The sequence below is a fragment of the Setaria italica genome, chromosome IX, assembly GCF_000263155.2.
Source record: "Setaria italica strain Yugu1 chromosome IX, Setaria_italica_v2.0, whole genome shotgun sequence".
NCBI classification, from domain to species: domain Eukaryota; kingdom Viridiplantae; phylum Streptophyta; class Magnoliopsida; order Poales; family Poaceae; genus Setaria; species Setaria italica.
Genome location: NC_028458.1, coordinates 10,918,048 through 10,924,047, shown reverse-complemented (window position 1 = coordinate 10,924,047; position 6,000 = coordinate 10,918,048).

Here is a 6,000-nt window from a genome sequence, read left to right as displayed (position 1 = left end):
TATCATGTTGCCGGCCGGGCAGCCAGAGGGAAAAGCTCTGGTCCTCGTGAGCTTTTCCCAGCCTTTTGTTGCTCTGGCGCCTTCGTTTTCGTATTTGGATGCCAATTCAGTCCATGGCGTTAGACCATTAATCTTGGTAGTTGTGTTTGGATGTCATAATCATTCTTCAGGGTGACTCGAAGGAAAATTATCTTTTTTGAGGAAGATTATACAGAAGAGAAATCGCATTTAAACAAAGATATAGCGCAAAGTCTGCGAATATGCAAATCAATTCCTCCTATGTTAGTTTGCTCACAACACTTGGAATTATTAAACAGGTCATTAGATTCACAACAAAAGAAAAGGGCAACTTGTTCTTGTTGCAGTACCTTAACCTTCCACCCCCTGCACGTTCTAGAACAAATTGACTTGATATGAAAAAGCTTTGAATCTTGGATCCAAATCCATCGGTGCCATGCCCATGCGCAACCCGCGGATTAAAATTCGATGTTGGCTGATGCCAAGATCCAAAACCAATGTGACCGAGCCCATCAGTCAAACGAGAAAAAAGAAGGTTATCACCGAGATCGGTCAAAGGAAGCACGTACAGTGGCGGAGACACAACGCCGACGGCCTGCCTGCGTTTTGTTGTCAACACATGCACCGGTCGAGGCGCCGGCGGACACGAGGCATGTGGGTGCACATGAGAGCTGCATCGAGGAAGCATCCATTGGCATCAGGGAAACTAGCTAGTCCATCTGTACTCTGTAGTAGTAGTTGATTATTGGTTGCCACGTCTTTATCCGGCCCATCATCAGAAGGAAAAAGAAAATATAGCAAAGTCAATACCCTCCCCTGAAATACAATAGAAATTTGGGAGTCTTTGCACTTAGCAGGATCTTGTGTACCTTCTGGGATGCTGCGGGTTGTATGGTTGCTGGCGTACATGACGCCTGGAGATACGGCAGGTCCATCTGCTGCTGGCAAAGAAAATGCTTCAGCGCGGATTCTTCAGACCACGTCCAACAAGGCAAGGGGGGTACCATGATACTGTACGAGATATATCAACGCATACCTTTGCTGTGCGGCATGACCAATGAGACACACAAGGTGCATGATTTGGATGTAGACTCAACGCGTCAGAACCTCCTCTCTGGTTCAGGGATATCTAGCAAAATTTATCTTTACCCATAAATATCTAGCAAACTTTCGGTTGCATCTAGTCCTTGTCCCTTTGGTTTTCTTGCTCTAAACTTCGCTACAGAAACCTAAGTTTAGAATTATATATGTGCCTACTAGTTCAAGGATATTGTTTGTCTCCCTTCCTCTTCCCATGTGTTCTGTTTTTTAGATTTTAGGTATTACAATATAATGCTCTAAAAATTAAATAATCTGAGTTATGGAAGCAGCTAGATCATTCAGACATGGAGTACCATACAACTCCAACTCTTCCTTCATTTTTACGAACACCAATATTTCTTTGACAAGAGGAGCCATGCCCAATACTAGGAGGACTACAACATCGGCTAGAATCACTACCCGTATCGGGCTTCTTGACTCCGCCACATAAAACATACAATCATCTATAAGTAACCAATATTTCAAACATTTTTCTAACTCAGTGGCGGATGTGGCCCGTGAGCCTAGAAGAGGCTCCCTCTTATTCCTCCTCCTTCCTTCCCTTCTCTTTTTCTTCCTACTTCCTAAAAATCATGGAGGGGCTTAAAGGGGGCTCCATCCGAGCGATGGTAAGGGGGCTAGAGCCCCACCCGCCCACCACTAGATTCGCCTCTGTTCCAACTTATAGAAATCTATATAGTTTGATCTTTAGAAAGAAGTTAAAGATAACATCCTGCTCCGGTTCCATGTTATAGATATTAGTGTCTTTGTGGGTGCTAAATGTGACAAGTAAAGAAAACTAGATGTAGATATGAGAATTTATGTAGAAAAAAAGGAAAAATAAAAATAGTATTACTGTGACTACTCTATGGGGACCATGCTGTTGGCGGGCTCCCCTTGAGTTTTCTTTGTATTATTTTTTCTGAGTCCTTTTCTTGAAAGTAAAAAAAGTGTTCTCTTTCAAGCTTTCTGAAAAAGTTTTTATCAAACAGTTTTTTTGTTTTAGAAAGACATGTATTCGCATAAGTTTCCCTAATTGTTGAAAAACTTCTGCAAAACTATGTTTAAAATGGTTTTGATTTTTTCAGAGAAGTTTATTTGTAAATTTTTTTTTGGAAGGTTGTGCTTTTTCTTAAACTTCCTCTACAAAACCTTTTAGGTTAATTTCCTAAAAAATCATCTGAAAAGGTTTCTTCATTTTTGGGATCATTTGTGACCCGTAAATGCCAAACAAAAAAACATAAAGGGGAAAGAGACTACTTAAGATGGCTTTTCTAGACCAAACAAACAAGACGAATACAAAATGACTTATTTTGCCCATCCTTTTCAAAACAGAAAAAGGGACCGGGAGTAAGAAGTTTCCCTAACAATTAACAGATGCTTAGAGTCCCAATTTCACCATCTTTGCCTTGTCATTGGTCTTGAAAGAGAAATGGCAGAGTTGGATGAGAACCAATGGTAAAAATGCATGGTTTAAACTCTTGAGAAAACAAAGAAGATCAATTAAAATAAAATAGCACAACATTATACTATTTTGAGACCTGGAGTAAAGTATACAGTAGAGAGGTAGTCAATGAACACACGCACACACTAGGGTCGAGGCCATAATATCAGAGATTCAAAAGTCATGTTTATTTGACTAATTGCATACCTATAACACCATTTAAAATTCACCAATGTACTACATTGATCCTGTTACGAAATCAATATCTGAACAGTTCCGTACGAGCTAAACAACAAACACAGAGGATGGTCACTCAAATAAAAAAAGCAAACACAGAGGATGTAAACATAAGAGGACAGGGCCATGCAGAACCATCAAAGCTTACACATGCTACTTTCCAAAAGACAAATTTCTGAACAAAACTATCAATTATTTGATTGCATTGCAAATGGATAAAAGGGTAGTTCAGCAGCAGTGAGGAGTTTGTAGCAATGAATGCCCTCATCTAAGTGCAAGCAACTATTTCCCCGTGCCTTCAACAACAACAATCACTGTTGAATATTCAGATGACTTGACCAAATTAGACAATAATACCTTATTAAATGGATGAACATTGAGAATGCAGCGCTGGGACTTGAAGAGCAGGACGACACTATTATAGTCTGACGAGCGAGCCAGTGAAGAATTTCTACCTGACATTACTATAATCTCTTTTAGTGGACTTCTATTACCTTTTGTTTTCTGTTTCCAACATTGGTTTTAGATATGCTACATGTGCAACATCTATGTACATCAAATGTTGGACTCAATGCATTTTTGTTTACACGATCTTTATTTTTCTAAAAAAACTATACAAACTAAATTCAAATGTACTTTTCCATGAATATGTTATTTTATTAAAAATACTTTAAAGAAATATTATAAGCATGTCGGTTCCTCGTATACGTCGTGGCCACAAGTTGGCCTCCCTATCACCATTACTCTCTTCCAGCCTACATTCAGCCATGTCTATCAATAGTTTCATCCATGATCTTGTCATTGATCCACCACTAGCAACTATGTTTATAGTATATCTAAAACCACATCTTCATCCATACCCTAGTCATGGATCCAATCATGATGCTTAATCTAGCTAGGCCTTGATTAACGTATCATTGGATGCTTGCATTGCCAACATTACCATTCTTTTTTACTTGCCCGTAGCTCTATAGTATCCAACCTAAATTTGCATTCTTATCATGGCTTCTACCGTAGTAAGTAATGTCTACCTTTTGCATGCTAGCTTTTGCTTGTTAGGTTAGTTTTTGATTGATTTATGCTGAACAAATGAAAATCGCAACCTTGATGCTTTTCACCGCATCTTGCGGCAAAATTCAGCCATACAGCTATGTATCCATCTCATCTTGCCATCGATGTATGTCATTGCACACGACCTCTCCCTTTGGTGTCACATATCCATGATGCCATTGGCTACTACATCCCAGCTGCGAGAATACCTCCCAAACCCTCGTAGACGCTGGCCAGCTCGCTCCCGCTGCCATCCGTATTCCTCTCCAACTTTCGAATCGCCACAATGTGACTGAAGCTACGGCCCTCAAGTTGCTCCACCGCTGGACTGATTGCTCTGTTACTTGATCCAACTGCTACGCCATCCAATCAACACTCTCTCTTTCTCGCGTTGCTGGCTGGTCCCCTGGTGTGGGTTTTGTGGGACACATTACCACAGGAATGGATACATATTTTCATCCCTGGTTTGACTCCAACTGCTTCCTCAACTACTTGCCACATGGGAACAAACAGCAATAGTCAATTTCGTACTCCGCCGACGTCAAGACCGAGGCGTCTCCCTCTCTCTCCAATTTCTTCTAGAAATGACGTTTTAACTAAATATATCATAGCACACGGGTAGTGTGTCTCTTTTGTTGTCTCTGCCAACCTAAACTCTTCTGTGTTGATGTTTTTCCAACAAAATCTTTTACAGATTAAATTAGGATCGAGGGTACTGTGATTGTTGTGCTAGTCAAGGTGTGCACAATGGAACTGTCTGTGATGGTGATGGCATTCGTGCTTGGAATCATTTTAATATGGGCGTGGTAGGCGCCGGCAGCCTACTAATCATCGGGCGGCTGCCATGGTGCTTTTTAAGATTTGTCCCTAGTGTTATATATCCTCCTCGTGTGTTCCTATGGTCATGGTCACCACCTCACCATCGCCTAGTGTTGGCTCGCCTAGCCCTCTTTCAAGATTATTTTACCTTTGCAATCATTTGCAAAATAGCTCGCATTTTCTAGCCCCCAACATTGCATGAAGCTGGCTCACACTCATAACACAACCAATGTTCAATGCACGCGCTGCCCCTTTCGGCATCTTGTGTGTGCACCACCCCTTTCGGCATCTTGTGTGTGCACCTCTGCTCTTCTGTCTCGCAGAGCTGCTGACTGAAGTCCATCAAGGAGCAATACTTTGGTATGGTACGGAAATAGTTTATTAGGTGAGTTTTTGGAACGATTGTCTTCTCCTATATTGAGTAAAGATGTATTTCCAATGAAATTTTTATTTCCATGCCATACAGATAGCATAGTCCATGGAAGGTTCAAACACATTCTTATCTTCATCGCATACCATATCTTGTAAATAATTTTATTGCCTTTTTTATTCCAAAAATTATATATTATATGTTTAATTTATCAGCTTTATTTTATATGGACTCTTTTTTTAGTTTTACGTTTATATGTTTGTCAGTCGTATTTTGCATGAACTCTTTGAGCTAGTCTAGACCGTTAGATCTTCATAAATCCAAAAATATATATTTTTCTTTTTTTAGATTAATGTGGTAATTTCTAGGTTCAAGACACCTTTGGTGGCTTTTTTAATATCAAGAGTTTCCAGCTCGGTTTCTCGAAGGTGTTACATGTGTGTATGTGAGTACCTGCATGTGTAGTATGTTTCTAAAAAAATAGTTTCTATTCCGAATTGCTAGCGGAGGGATAAAAAATCACATAATTGCTATTCTTTTTTGAAATCACTTAAAGAGAGAAGTATTGGATAGTTGAAAATCCATATTCAATACATGTTGCTAGCAAAAGAATAAAATAAATTACTTAAAATAGCTAGTAGATAGAAGAGAAGCACAGGGTACACGAAGACTATGTCCTTCAGGTTACATAACGTGTATTCAATATGGAGGGATAAAAATCACATAATTGCTATTCTTTTTCGAAATCGCTTAAAGAGAGAAGTATTGGATAGTTGAAAGTCCATATTCAATACATGTTGCTAGCAGAAGAAGAGAAGCACAGGGTACACGAAGACTATGTCCTTCAGGTTACCTAACGTATATTCAATATGGTATAAAAATATTATGCATTGCTAGCTTAAGGATTAAATTAAATAAGTGAGCACCTAAAGTCCGGATCCAACACAATTAGAAAGATTATAGTCGTAACTGATATGGACTT